General features: G+C 50.9%; 1 long non-coding RNA gene across 1 annotated transcript in view; it reads right to left on the bottom strand.

Annotated features, from left to right (window-relative positions):
• Positions 1 to 15,936, bottom strand: part of LOC145428891 (uncharacterized) — a 205,096-nt gene that overhangs the window by 150,844 nt on the left and 38,316 nt on the right. The gene's annotated exons all lie outside the window — the stretch shown is intronic.

The following is a 15,936-nucleotide window of genomic DNA, read 5'->3' as shown; positions in this document are numbered from 1 at the left end:
AGTACGCAAGTGCAACCCGACTCCTCGCAGGTGGGATACACACCTAGTAATTATCTACTGGATCTACTTGACATGGACGCTGGTATAGACGTGTTTGGCCAGGACGACGTGGCCGATGTGCAATCGGACGACGAGGACGACGAGGACGACGACGACGAGGAGCTGCACAAACAAGCCTTCAGCGCCTTCATGAGACTGCAGCTGGTCAGGAAGAAACTCTCCTCGCTAAACAATGCAATGGTAGCGATGAAGGATGAGAAAGCTGAATTGTCAGCCATATTCCATTGGGTGGACATTGTCTCGGACGCGTTGAACTCTAAACAGTTGGACAAGAAAACAGTTAAAGAATTACAGGGATCTTTGTACACACCGGTGTGTCAGTCTGGGAAAACTGCAGTGGTGTTGCCGCAGAGCATAACTCGTTTGAAGCTTAAGACCCTCGAGACATCGATATCTACGATGACGGACATTTGCCTGCGAGGCGAAGGCCAGACGTTGTTCAGAGCACTGATGGCTAGTTTAGGACCAACGCGGTGGCTCGAACAAAGCGTCATGTCAACATATAATCCAGATGTGCCTGGCGATGTGACACACGTGGAGAAACTCAAGGCCTTCACCCGCGATCTGGCGCGGGGATCGCAATCGCGAGTCGACTCGCGAGGACTGATTGTGTTTAGATACACCCTGGACAGCCTCATAGATTCTGACACCCCAGACTTGTTCACTCGAAGCATGCTTCACAAACACGTACCGGTGAACAGGAGTGTCGTGGATGTCGGGTTGCGCAAAATACGCACCCAGCGCAGAACTCTACATCTCGCGCGCATGTTAGACAGCGGACGCTGCGACTGTAGCCGCGGGAGTGGCGACAACATGCCGTGCCGAGGACAATGTTACGCGGCGTATGCCTGCTACTACAATCACGCAGAAACGCACCCATTTGTCACAAGCAAAAACGATCACAGCTACTGTTTTGCACACTTGTTCCCACAGTTGGGTAAAGTCGAGCGTATGAGCAAAGAAATGAAACAGGAGTACGGTGACAGGGATCAGTTTGAGCTCATAGCGGATATGGTCTTTACAATCTTGACAAGACGGCACTTTGGCGAACGAGATGCAATATACATGGGTTTACACGAAGTTGTAGATGGGAGTCGAGGCAACGCATCTTTGTCTCTCGGACACCACCTGCCGGACATACATTCACAGCTATGCAGGACAGTCTGCGACGACGGCCAACGGGAGTACGCCAGCGTAAAGGTGTACGACGCGGCAGTGGTTAAACACCTGTTCTGTGACACCTTGGCAATAACTAGACTGTTTCAAGCGTCGACCACCTTTAATTACATCATAACAAACACCGCACCCAGATACACCATCGAACGTATCATGCTGTTGAACATCACCGGTCCCGGGGAAGGTAAAAGTTACGCTAACAACGTGCTGGAGCATCAATTTCGCGCGGTGAGGAATTGCATCGAGAGGCTAACTTCGTTCACGATGCAGGCCTTCAAGTACAAGCAGAAGAGGAACGCTTGTGTGGTGATGATAGACGACGCTCACATAACACACGAGAAAAACACCAAATCGATCGACAGAGAATCAAACGTCATCCCCAACACGTTCAAAAATCTGTTGGACACCAGCACCCTAGAAAGCGACGTCGTGACCAAAGACCCCATGACAGGCAAAATTGCCACGGTGAAGTTCCAAGCTGTTCACAACTGCGGGTTTGTGTGGAACACAAACACCATGGGGTTCATGAGCGACGCCTGGGCGGACAGGTGTCTGATAATGGAATCTGAACATCCTAAAGAGGTCAGTCGCACTCGAAGCACTGTACAAATTAGGGATGTGGTGGAGAAGCGGAAGATGGATCGCATCGCAGCGCTTTGCCTATACAGACAGAATCTAATACAGTCTGCTACGATGATCGCGGACTCCGAGGTCGTGCAATTCGGAGTCCGGTTTGACAGCGCTAGAGACGCGTGCGTCGCCGCGTTTTACGAGACGCACATCGAGTGCGCGGGGATGGTGGGCCGGAGGGTTGCTTTCTGCATAAACCAGCTGGTGTTCGCGGAGGCGATGAAGCTGGCCTGTCATTTTGTGTTTGACATTTGGATCCCTCCCTGGACTCGTATTCCCGATAAGGCCGACTACCCGGATTGCGAATCGTTCACAAGGACGCTGAACGAAAACAGACTGCGAGCGCTGAACAAGCTGTCCTTCGGACAAATATGCTTAGAGACCAACGCCGTGTACAAACTGTGCACGGCGGCCTGTCTGCCGGATATATGTCCTCGCGCCCTCGACTCGCAGGGAAGGTTTGCGTGTAAGGTGTTGGGATACGTTTTAACACAGGTGTACGAACAGAAACTCAAGACGACTATCAAAAACGGCAGCCTGTCTGTTTCGGGGATAGAGGACATGTTTTTCTCGGCGGAGCACAACAAGGACGACAATGGCACTGCGCACGAGATGCTCATGTTGTGTTCGACGTGTAAAGTGCCGGCTAGGTCTGCTGTCGACAGCGAGGTGAAGACGCGTAAATTGTGCACGTACAGATTGTCCCATAGCCAGCTTCCCTCGCACGTGAAGAGAGGTCGGGCGAAGGTGAATAAAAAAGTGAGCACTGTCACGTTGTCCCTTGAAATGCTGTATGACATGTTAGCGACCTACGCCCCCGATTCTCATGCTGGATTCTGGTCTCAAGTCACCTCGGGTATGGTGGAGTCTTACGAGCAGAGCGCCGACGAGGAGGAATGGGAGAATGCTATGGGTCAGTGTTACGAGAACGCGAACGAGCGACCTCCGCAGTGTCCTAGGTTGTCATTCACGCTAGACTTCACAGAGGACCCGCTTCGCTCGCTGGTGTTGGAAGCTACAGCCGGTGTGAAGGCATTGGACGAGCTAACCTTCCACAGATGTGTGCTGGGCGGCGAGACGTTTCAGTGCTCGGCGCCTTTGTATTACGGAGCTGTTTTACTCGAAGCGCTGGGCGAGGAGGCTCCCCACCTGGCTTACAACGAAAGCCACCTCAAAGAAGCCAACGTGGGCCCGCGGCACACGTTCCACGGACCGAGGTTGACGGTGTATTCCGGAGACTACGCGGGTGTACCGGTTAAGAACATGAGTTCGTTTTGCAAAACTAGGACTACGTATCATCAGGATCAAGTGCTTCTGACGAACGATACAGTGGACAGGGACTACCTCTTCGAATTGGAAGAAGATTGGGAGTGGAAGGATGCGTGTGATGTGTTCAATCACGTTTTCAAAGATGACATTTTTACGGTCGACATGTTGAAACGAGATTACGCTGCGACCATGATCACAATGGTCAGCGATTATCGACGCTCGGGGCCTTGTCGTGGGGACCCAGACGACGGTAGAACGGCGCTTGCGTTGCGGAGACACACACCTCTTACACACGGTGGACAGAGAGAGGATTGTAGTGACCCAACGCAATGTTCGCATGCTGCACCACAGGGTAAACGTTCACAAAAAAGAAAACAGACGCCATCGCACCACTCTTCGCAACGGGAGAGATCTCACGGATCGAAACGGGGATCGTCCAAGAAACACAGATCTTGTGATTAGAATGTGTCTGTGCACGTACATGTTGTTGTTGTATATACTTTCCATGAAATAAAGTGTCTTGTTGTTGTCGTTGTATATACTTTCCATGAAATAAAGTGTCGCTGCTTCCTTACTATACACATCTAGTTTGTTTCTTTTTAGCTAGTGTGCGGTGCAGGACAAAGAAGAAGGACAGGAATGTGTAGAAGACCAACATACCTCAAAAAGCAATTAGATTCAAGAAAAAAGTCAGAATAAAGCTTTCGGTGAATTTATTTACACAAAGAACATGTACACATTTACACCGCTTCCCTGGTAGCTAGAAACTGGTACTTTTGCTCATAGCACGCAGAGTACCGTTGGACCTTCGCTTGACGAATATATACAACACAGGGTTTGACAGGCAATATAAATGACCGACACCCGTGCAAATGTTCAACACTGTAGCTACGTTGCAATGTCTATGTGAACGAAAGTACAGCACACTGACGAGCCACGGTGTCCAACAGCACACGAACGATGCAACAGTGACCATCGGCAATATCTTCGCCCTTCTGTATGTGCGTGTTACGCGCTTGCCCAGCACGGTATTTTGTATGTGATTCTTTACAGTGTGTACAATCATGCTGTTACAGTATATGATAGCAACTGTAGGCAAAAGAAAAGACACGGTCATCCTAAGCCAAAAACTGAGGTCCTTCATCATAGGTGGCATGGCGTTGTAACAAAACATTATGGGAGACGTTGGGGATAACCGAATAGTCTGCCAGTAAAACATGTCCACCGTAGCAGATACAGCGGGTATGCATCCGCATATAGCACTCACTAGGCTTCTGCTTCTGCGGGACGCGCTCATTCCTCTATTGTGTACAATCTTCATATATCTGTTGACGTTCACGAAGACCAACAGGCACACCCCGTACTGGAAAAAGAGCTGTGGGTAAAAAAAAAAAAGAAAACACAGTGAGTGTTACACATGTCCAAGTCACGGTGTCACGTCAAACGTACTGTAGTAGCTACGATGTTAGCACATACCGTGGTCAGGCCTTTAAAGACTTTACACATTGCGTATCCGAATATCCAGCGGCCGTGTAACACACTTTGGGTAAGCCACACAGGCAGAGTGAGCAGAGTGCATATGTCACAGATCCCCAATTGGGTAAAATACACATCGATGTTAGCAGGCCTCTTCCTCCTTCCATTTTTCGAATGAAGTATCAGCAACATGTACGAGTTCGCAAACAAGCCCAGTAACATCACCACCCCATGGATAACAGGCACGTACACGGCACTGCTGTTGTATGCTGCGTTTCGGTCACAGCTATGTGTACGGCTGAGCAGGGGCCTGATTGTCTCATTGTACCGCACGATGGTACGGTGTGAAATGTTAGCAATCGGCTCCATCTTGTCAAACTCAAGCCTACGGTGTAGCTGTATTTGTGCTCATGCGTGAAGTCCACTTAAACTGTGCCTCGGGGTGTCAAGCTCGCCGACCTGGCTACGGCACCGGCCGACCTACGGCACCGGCCGACCTACGGCACGGGCCGCAAACCTACAATACAACTGTCCCGTGGTTTATACGACACAACCTGAGAGGCCACACAAACGCTTGCTTTGGGGTGTTTGACATTGCCGGTAAAGGTATCGCTGAAGCTGGCATCCCAGATACAGCCATGTCTTCTGTAGAGATCCACATAATCGCCGGCGTTGTCCGCAGAGGGAGGCCTGATGTGAGACAAGCGCCTCCTGTTAGTTCATACGTGCGACGTTATCGCGTGAGCAAATGGCGTCTGCGTACCCTGGATCGTAGGATCATTGAAACGACTTTAACTCTGATACATGCGGTGATCCCTGCAGATAAATTCGAGCAATACTCGTTGCGACTAAAGGCACGTTTTGAAGGCTGGATAACATCTCACGCCCCGAACGAGCCGATCGCAACGACATCACTTGCAAGCGCCTTCGCCCAGGACGTATCTGACAATAACTGGCCCTATTTTGTCAGCCGTGGAGAACTCTTAAGTGACTCCGCGATTACATTCGGTGCACGTATTGTAAGGTACGAGGAGGCGCATGTACCGTGGTTGTGGGACTCTATGAAAACACAACCTAAGTACACTGACGCCTTGACCGCAGAAGAGATGGCTCGATGCAGGGGAGCTCCCAGCGTGGGTGTGGGCCGAATGCAACCTGTAGTCCGGGAGCCGCATCATCGATCACCATGGGAGGGCTTCGCCTCGCCGGACCTTGAACATGAACGCCGGTTGACATTTGTTACCCAGAATCCAGGTCGCTTGCAAGCGAACGGGCCTGGTGGTCCGCCGGGTGTAATTGGCGCAGACGCTGGAGAACGCTCGGACTCGGATGCGGCTGCAGGATCTCGCGGGGCTGATCTGCCGGCGTGTTGTTGCTGTTACGAAAGGAAGCCAATGTGCATGTTGAGCTGCGGACACATGTGCTGCTCGGCATGCATCGACCAGGGCGTCAGGGTGACGAAGAAGCGCTCGTGTTTTCTGTGCAAAGCGGAATGGACTTTTTGTCGTGCGGTGGACACGAGCAGTGTCCAGCCGGACATTGTCTGCGTAGAGTGCAATAAGCCTAGGGTGTACATAATGATATGTGGCCATGCAACCTGCGGTTGTTCTACCAGGGTTTGTCCAATGTGTAACACTGGGCCGACAGTAAGAGTTTTCATGTGACTGACCTAACTGTGGTGGATACAAAATAAATACGTTTGGATTTCGCCTGTTGACTGTAGTTGCAAATAAACATTACACACGCTGTCTTGTTTTATCGCATGTTTATTTTGCATCCGTATAACACATTCAATAATATACATGACAGACATACATCTCAAAGTGAACACATACAGACTGTACAATCACAAACCAACAACCCGCTGGGGTGCACTTAGATTCTTCTGTACATTAACATATACAAATGAGCAGGCAGGTTGTAGTACGATAAGGGTAATACAGGGCACTGTTTCACAACATCGCCGTCAACAAAATACCACTTGGACATCTTTTTCACAAAGGCTGCGTAATGACCGAACTCATAGGGGCCTGTGTGAGTTATCATACCGTACAGTTCGTACTTTGTAGGCTGTGAAGTTGCAGACATCCTGCTACAGTCTAGTTCTTCTGGTACGTCGATCGCACTGGCGTTGACCATAAGCTCTCCGCGTTGCACACACCGCTGCCCTCTGGCAAGGGTGAAACACAGGACCGCGGGTAGCTCTGTGATATCCGTATTGACGTTCAGCTCCGTCTCCTCTTGACAGGTGCCACAGTGGTAGTCGGACACTCTAAAGGACTCAGAGTAGTCGTCCATGTAGTCCTGTAGCTTACTTGGCTCGTTTTCCCCAATATATACAATCACGTTGTTCGCCGCATGGTGCGAGACGCATTCCGCGTTACACGTTGAACACTTTGCCGATTGTCGTTTCCGTATAGTCCACAGGTCAGATGCTTGTTTGCATCGAGGGTCGCCGTCGTCCGACAGTGCGTTTAGCACGCACTTAAACACCGAATCGGCATCTTGTTGAACCTCGTATGTCATGCCACTGTATCGAATTAGCGCGTCCACAAGTGAATTCGGATCGCACGGCGGCATTCCCGGAGTGTTACGGTCCATGTCCCGTAAGACACTCGTCAGTTCGCTCGTCACGGTGCTGTAGCTGGCTCTATCGCAGTCGGCGTCGTCGACATCATCGACAACAACAACATCATCATCGTCGTCATCAGATCTGGTCAACGTGATCCTAAAGTCATCTGTGACATACAGACACTGCAATACACTGTTTACGGCGCAGTGAGACCCAACGTTGATCAGCCCTCTCATGTTGTTTATCCTTGCGTGCTGCGCGCGGCAGACAATGCTCAATAGTCCGTCGTGCAGTAAAGTGGCACACCCCTAAACAGTTCGTCCAGTGTCTTGATTGCTCCTTTGGTAGTCTCCTTTGCATCAATATGCACTAGTAGTATAATTATCTTGAAGTGATACGAGCTGAAGTTTGACAGGGGAGTCAACGTGACATGTTTTGTGATTTTCATAACGGGAGCCCAATCCAATAGCGCTGCCCTGTCGTGAGTGTACAGGCATAGTAGATCGAGGGACTCAAACATATCTCGCCTCAGCTCGTCCAAGCTTGGCACTCCTGAAAGTGCACTAGGTCTTAGTGTGATCTTAGTAAGACCCTGAGTGCAGTCCAGAGTGGTAACTGCGAGCGCGTTATCCCATAGCGCCTTAGCCTTTACTCTCAAGACAATGTTTCGCACAAGGTCTTTGACGAGTCCGCTGTGGTGAAGTGTCGCATCAGCCGCGCCGGGGGCCGAGTCCGGGCGGCACGCGGTCTTAGAAAACCTCGTGAACGGAAGACGGGTCGGGTTTCCGCACACCAGAACCTTAGCTGTACATTTATTCAAGTTGGCCTCGCCGACCCTCGAGCCTACCCAATTTGGTACGTCGGACAAATATTCTCTGAACGTAAAGTGCGTGTGCGCTAGCGATGACACAACGGGCTGAACTCTTGTGATAGCGCTGGCAACATTCCGCTGGCTCAACTCTGTGACCAAACGCTCTATGTCTTGGCTATTTGAAAAAGAAGACTGACATTTCTCTAGAAATGGCACAGCGGGAGATCCCGGCTCGTGCTTACTAAGTAGTTCCAAACACACAGATGTAATTCTCGGGCTGTGGGCACCTAGCAACTGTTGATGGTCCGGCTGGGGAAAGTGAGCGCTCAGATAACCCACTATGTCGATCATCACAGCCCCTCGGCCGAGTAGTAGGTGCTCGGTTGCCATGTTCGTAGGTAGCACGTTGTTCTCGGCGGCAGCTTTCAATGTCAAGAGAACTTGCATCAAGCACGGATAAAAGGATTCTCCCTGTTGCAACACCCAGTTGATCATCTTGGTGGATCTGAAGAACTGACCGTATTGAAACACGTATAGCCCATGAGCCTTAGCTTGCTTGTACACAGATTCCCTAGGTCCGGCAAACAATGAGGGATGTTCTTTTGTCAGCCGACATGCTCTTTCCACGACGTCGCGTTGGAAACACGCAACGTCGTCCTCCGTGGGGTTCGTGACAATGACCATGGTGACGTCGGACTCGCCTTTGGTCTGCTTAGTACGAACAAGGCATTTGACGCGACTGGGTTGACTGAGAGATGGCCTAGTCGACTGACGGTTTCCCGCAGCGGCTACATTGTACGCAGCTGGCACCTGTGGGACCGAGGGTGCCCGGGTAAGCGCGTCCTCCGCGGCAACGACACCCGTAGGCGCTCGCCCCCCCGTTTCATCGCTCGGCTGTTGGCCGCTAAGGGCAGCGTCCGCCGTGACATTGTGAAAGCCGGGCACCGCACCCGGCTGCGCGGCGGCCTGTGTTCGTTTTGCACACGGACGAAACGCCCCTACGCGGTCGGCATCTGCAGCACAGAGCGTCTCCAGAGTACTTTCCAGTGATTCGCCAGCTCTACGCTTTTCGGAGCATGCCTTTCTGACGCAATCGGACAGCGCTGTTTCTTTTTCTCTATACCACGGACTGGGTTGTAAATCCGGCGATAAGCGTATCAAGTCTATGCCGTAGTACCTTTTGCTCGTGTGTGTATACACCCCAAGCTTCTTTTCTTGCACTAGTATGCGGAACTGGTCGGGGACACAGTCGTTTGCTACGATGGCATCCGTCGCTCTGTACTGGCCGACCTGCATATTACTGGGGATTACGTGAACCGGCGAGGTGGCGTGTGATACGTCATCGTTCAAATACGTGTAACGGTTCAATTTCAACAACTCGCCGGGCGTGCTACGTTCTTGGGGAAACAAGGTGATGCAAAGCACGCCCATGTTAACGAAAGCTTTGTCTCGAATATTGCGGCCCATTTCACCCAGCGTACGCCCAATGGTTGCGGTGGTGGGCCTAGAGTGTCCGTACTTGCCGTACAGCGTCGCGCCGTCGTACGCTTTCATGTAGTTGCTTTGAAATGCAGTCGTGGGGTCTGAAGGCGTGTACACGCCGACGAGTTTAGAGAGGCTATCCCCGTAGGTCTTCTTACAGAATTCGGACGGCGTCTGAGCACGCCTGTATTCTATCAACGGGGATCCCGTGTACAGTTCCCACATGACACAATACCAGCTGAACACATCGCTGGCCGTGGTGGAATTTAGGCACCAAAGCACTTCGGGGGCCGTGTGCACTCGATTGCCCCGTTGCTGGTCTGGAGTCGAGTAGTTGCAGGCTGTGCCGAAGTCGCTGATCTTAAACGACAGCTCCACCGGTTTTCTATTGGGTTGATGGCACACGAGGATATTTCTGTACGTCAGGTCTCGGTGTTGAACATGTCTCGCGTGTAGGTACTCCAGTCCTCTCAATGTATCCAATTCCACAATGGGTATCAGCGCCAGGTGCACGGCGCTGTCGGTGGAGGTGCTCGATTCGGGCCTCTGCAGGTTGTTCATCCTGGCCATGAATTCCTGTAAGGAGAATAGGGCTCTCTCCATCACGATCACGGCCCTGCCGCCTAACGGATACTGCGGTATGTCGCACCAATATCCTCCAAAGGTACGTAGTATGTTTGGGTGCTTCATCGAAACGCCTATGGCGATTTCTTCCACTTGAGTGGCGATGTGCGCGTATCGGTAAAACTGATCCTCTATAAACGGCAGGCTCCAGTCTGCCATTTCTGGGAACATGTTAACTTTTGCAACTTGCACGTTGGAGGTTTCCACGATGATGCCGAACCCGCCTCGGCCCAACAGCATACTGGGATCTTGCATTGACTGCTGAATGTCAATGGAACACTGCAGGTTACTGGGTAGTCCGCTGTACACGGACCAAGGGTTTACCGTAGTAGCTTCACAGTCAGCAACGTCGACGTACTCTCTATGGAAACTGTCTAGCGAGCTGGAGCGCTTTCTTTCTTTCGCGGGTGAACTGTAGCTTTGTGGTCGATGCACGTGGAGTATCGGGTGATCGCCCTGGATCCTCGGATGTATCTGTTGGTATGGTTGCGCGGTGAACGTGGGTAGGAACGAAGTGCGTCTGGTGTTTGTTTTGATCAGCCGGTTTGTATTGTCCAGTAGGTCGCTGACATTCTTAGAGTACGGGGCCGTAATCTTAGGGTTAGTCATGAGAAACACCACCACAGAGTTGTACTTACTGGATATCGCATTTATTATGTACACCAGGAGGTATTTTGTTTGCTTGCTGATTTTAACCTCTTCCTGTACGGCTATCTCCTGTATGGCTAACAGCTGCACATCGCTCCGATCTTCCTCTCGTATATATCTTTCCAGTTCGGCCACCGTGTCGCAACTGGGACCTGGCACGAATCCGCTTCGGCCGGTCTCCGAGACGACAGACAGTATCCCTTGTAGATCATTATAACGAAACGTCCTCACGTGAAACGGACTGTATTTTTCGACCAGATCCAAAAGCAAGTCGCAGTATCGTTTGCCCCTGCCGGAGCGCGCAGGGGCGGCCATTGGCAGAGCTGCGGGTCGGACGTTGAAATACAGCGAATTCAGATTAATCTTCCGTCCTTTCTCTCTCTCGACAGGTAAATAAATATGAACTCTCGCAGAGAGATCACGTTTTCGGGTACAGCGACAGCCAACCTGTTTGAGTGTTTGGTGATGAGCGGCTCGCCTGCCACGGGCTACCTGCACGCCGCCTCGTTCAGGGATGTGAGGACACTTCAGATGGGCCTACAGCTTCTAAGGGACATGTGGACAAAGGTAGATGGGTTGTACGTCCCGAAATCCGACTTAGAATCCCTGCATGCGATGGAATATAAGAGCGCTGGATCCCACCCTCCGGATATCCCTCAGTGTATTGCAGTAGACGCGAGGAAACTGGCTAGATATTACATATATCTCCTTTTCCGTTACTGTGTCAGCGCAGCGGAGCACGGTTCGGCTGGCAGAGTTCACAAAGAGCACACGCTGCATCTTACGGACATCCCAACGTCTTGGATGCAATCTGTGACATCCACGAATTTCCCCTCCGCTCCTCCGATGATGATCGCACACCAGAGCGTTCCCGGCGTGCGCCAGCAGCAACAGCCTCAACCTAGTGGAATGACACAGGTGAATAGTACCCATCAACACGAACAGAGGTATACCGCTACACATGCTCAGGAACACTTGACGCTCCGTGATATTACACCGCAACAACATCATCGACACCAGCAACTCTATAACCCCGGCGACGTCCCACTTCGGCATACTCTAGCACACGAACAAACAGCAGCCGAACGTAACAGACAACTCACCTCGACGCACAAGGTCAACCCTGAGATCCCACCAAAGAAGCCCTGTGCTATTGTTGGGAAACGACCCCACGTGCAGCGTCGCTCCGGAGGAGCTTATCGGTCCGCCGCGGAGAGCGATGACGATTAGAGCTCTCTCTACCTCACGCACACACACGCACACACACACACAGAGAGAACAGTATAAATACAAACACACACACACACACACACACACATATACAGAAGCAGCTCTAATGTCAAACAACTATGGCTTTGCAAGGAAATAAGGTCGAGGTTGGTCGTTTCAGTGAAGGAATGTATGTCAAGTCTGAGCACCACGTACACGAAAGCCTGGCCAGAACATGTGGTGTGTGCATGGACGTCATACTTACCAAACAGAATCCCTCGGAGCGCGTCTTTGCCATCTTACCAAACTGCCAACATTGCTTCTGCCTGCACTGTATACGAACCTGGAGAAGAAAGACAGATGTTGTGTCATACAACGCGGCGAAGGGATGCCCTGAATGTCGGACTGTGTCCTTTTACTTCATACCGTCTAAATGCTGGGTGACAGATCAGGACGAAAAGAACGAGATCATCAGCCTCTACAAGACGAGTATTCTGTCCAAAATAACATGCAAATATTTTCTCAAAGGCAACTGTGTGTTTGGGCCGGACTGTTTCTACAAGCACAGTGCAGGATCGCCCAACAACAGACCACTGTTTTACTAGCGGATCGACACAGCCAGCGCAGAGAAGTGACTGTAGACACTGTTACACGGCCTGCAAGGGACTGCAAGCGTCCTATTTGGAGATGCTGTGATTCATAATAATACTACTGTGCTTGTCTCTGGGTCGTGCGTTGAGGCTGCGTTTGGTATCTCGATGCCTCCCATTTGTACCTGCTGCATGTATCTACGCGTCTCTGTTTAACAGTCACTATTTTTGATGGTATTGCTGAATAAAATGTATAAAATCTTTTCTTTGTGTATGTGTGAATCATTTGACCCAATGTTTACTCGAACACTAACAAACAGAATCGCACTGCTGTTTAAATGTTGACAATAAAAAAATTTTATTACGTGCCGCAGTTGGTACAATATCGTCGTACATTTGTTGTCAGTCAAATAACTGTCATATGCACTTGTTACAATATCTTTATACATTAGTTGTCTTGCATTGTACAAGTAAAGTCCAGTCTTCTTCTCAACTCAAGTCTTCGTCTCACACATCGGTGAGACATACTTGGTTCACGAAGTTTCACTGGGGCTCCCAGTCTGGCTTTGACAGGAACCCGAGTCCCCTTCGAGGTGTACTGCTTATTCCTGCGTGGCGTATAGTACATATTCACAGCTTCAAACTCGTACGACAGGTTTCTGCGAATACGGTCCTTGCCGCCCGCACGCTTCAAATCGGACCGGTCTCGACGTCTCAGCCCGAGACGACTTTTAACCGGAGCTCTGGGTGGCACTGGCGACACGGCAAGCTGCGCCATGGGTGAAACGACCCCTTCTGTGGGATAGCCCCCTGTCTCTTGAGCCAGTGCAGACGTAGTCTCAATGCAGGTAGCCTCAGTCGTCCGGCCCTGGACTTTGTTCCACGCTTGCAAAGAGTTCTCGTGCGTTGTATCCATAAGTCGTTTTGAATACAACACGCTTCTAAGTTGGTTACACAATCTTTGATGGCGATCGGCAAATTCTTCACCGTATTGATGCAGAGCGTGGTGACGCGTCATGCCCAAGAAGGTCGCGAAAGACGTGTTTTTAAACCGATCGCACAAATGTCCAAGGTTCCAGATGGTCAGGTAATGGTGCACAGCCATAGCTTGTGTACGAGGTGTAACTCGAGAAGCTGTGTTGGATGAGACTTTGTTTCTTGGGTGGATTGTCTTATACTCCGGGTCGGCCGGGTAATGTAGCCAGGTCGGCCGAGTAATGTAGCCAGGTCGGCCGGGTAATGTAGCTATGGACCCCCCCCCTCCCCCCAGTGTGTTTGTGAGAATAAGGGGGTAAGTCGTCGACCGACTGACACAGAACACAGTGATCGTGGGAGCACAAAAAACACATAATACTGTTTATTTCCAAATAGTATGCGTTAAACACATGATACAGAATGAATGGTGATAACACAATTGTCATACTTTCAAGCAAGCTGCTCCTGTAGCAAGCCTATATTATGTTACATTTGCAAAAAACATTAGACCGCCAGGATGAACGCCAACATGCTCAGGGAGGCTATCACAACGGAGCCTCGTGTGGATAGCGTAGAACGCGAATATGCACCATCTCCGTGCATTGTGGTCTCGCCGTGTGCTGCGGTCGTGGTGTCGAAATACCGCGGGGTCTCTGTTGAGATCGTGAGCTCTTCGTCCATTGTGGACTCGCCGTGTTCTGTGACTGTGAGGACGATAAGGCATTCAAGCTCTGTGGGGTCTCTGGATTCACCTGTCCGAACCGTACACGAGTACAACCCTGTGTCAGCCACACTGACGTTCCTTACAATCACAGAAACGTTTCCGTTGTTCATGGATGGGTCCATCAGCCGCACTCTGCCGTGGAAGTCTGCGTGTTGCTTGGTCTCCTTTGCGTGTTGCTTGGTCTCATTTAAACGCTTATTCCAAACGTGAAACACGTATCTGTCATCGGTGTATCCTTCCTTCGTCCACAATGCGATCAGGTTGTCGTTGGTACGCCTCAGACTCTCACAGTGAAGAGCGACATCTTGTCCGCTCGTCGCGCTTACGTGTTTGGGATCTGATGGCAAGAAAAAAAAAAAACATTCGAGTAGTCACACAGCGGGGTACGATCGAAAGGTGTTACTTTGGGCGTGCAATGGACAGTGTTCACGTAAAGCAAAGGCAAGAGTGTGCAATGCAGGCCATTAAACGTTGCAAGTGACTACATACCTGTTGTGTTGAGAGCCGTAGCTAGGGACAAGGCGCACAGCAACATCCAAAAGCACGAAAGGCGTAACGTTGCCATATCGTTCGCTGTCGATTCACCGAGGTTATTGTTAACGTGTGATACTTGTGGCTCCTATTACTGTCTGTGCCGTTCGGACTATATGAGTCTAAATACTCCCCCTCCCCTCCCCAACCCCGACCTAGGTAGTTCGGATCCCCGACCTAGGTGAGTCGGATCCCCGACCTACAGTCAGACACACAAGCAAAAAAACAAAACAAAAAAAAACCACACAACAAGACCGACCGATGTGCTCAACGAGCGTTTTATTTCGATGTGACATATGAATTAGCCAGTGTGGTTCCTATACTCTACAACAACAAAAGGTTCACACAGTCTATCGTTCACCTGTAATACACTTCGCCCTGCACACGGACCATTTCGCCCCCTTGTTGTAACTCTTCTCTGGTGTGACACAACAAAAGGAAAGCATTGCGGACTCGCTGTGTCCTGCGGTTGGTGATAACACAATTGCCATACTTTCAAGCAAGCTGCTCCTGTAGCAAGCCTATATTATGTTACATTTGCAAAAACATTAGACCGCCAGGATGAACGCCAACATGCTCAGGGAGGCTATCACAACGGAGCCTCGTGTGGATAGCGTAGAACACGAATATGCACCATCTCCGTGCATTGCGGACTCGCTGTGTCCTGCGGTTGTGGGAATGACATGACGCGGGATCTCTGTGCGTTCTCCGTGCATTGTGGACTCGCCGTGTCCTTCGGTCGTGGGGTCGAAATTGCGCGGGATCTCTGTTGAGACCGTGAGCTCTCCGTGCATTGCGGACACGCCGTGTGCTGCTGTTGTGGGCATGACATGACGCGGGATCTCTGTTGAGACCGTGAGCTCCCCATTCATTGTGGACTCGCCGTGTCCTTCGGTCGTGGGGTCGAAATTGCGCGGGATCTCTGTTGAGACCGTGAGCTCTCCGTGCATTGCGGGCACGCCGTGTGCTGCTGTTGTGGGCATGACATGACGCGGGATCTCTGTGCGTTCTCCGTGCATTGTGGACTCGCCGTGTCCTTCGGTCGTGGGGTCGAAATGGAGCGGGATCTCTGTTGAGATCGTGAGCTCTTCGTCCATTGTGGACTCGCCGTGTTCTGTGACTGTGAGGACGATAAGGCATTCAAGCTTTGTGGGGTCTC

The sequence above is a fragment of the Astatotilapia calliptera genome, chromosome 1 (assembly GCF_964374335.1).
Source record: "Astatotilapia calliptera chromosome 1, fAstCal68.1, whole genome shotgun sequence".
Lineage (NCBI taxonomy): Eukaryota > Metazoa > Chordata > Actinopteri > Cichliformes > Cichlidae > Astatotilapia > Astatotilapia calliptera.
This window is presented reverse-complemented; position numbering and strand designations above follow the sequence as displayed.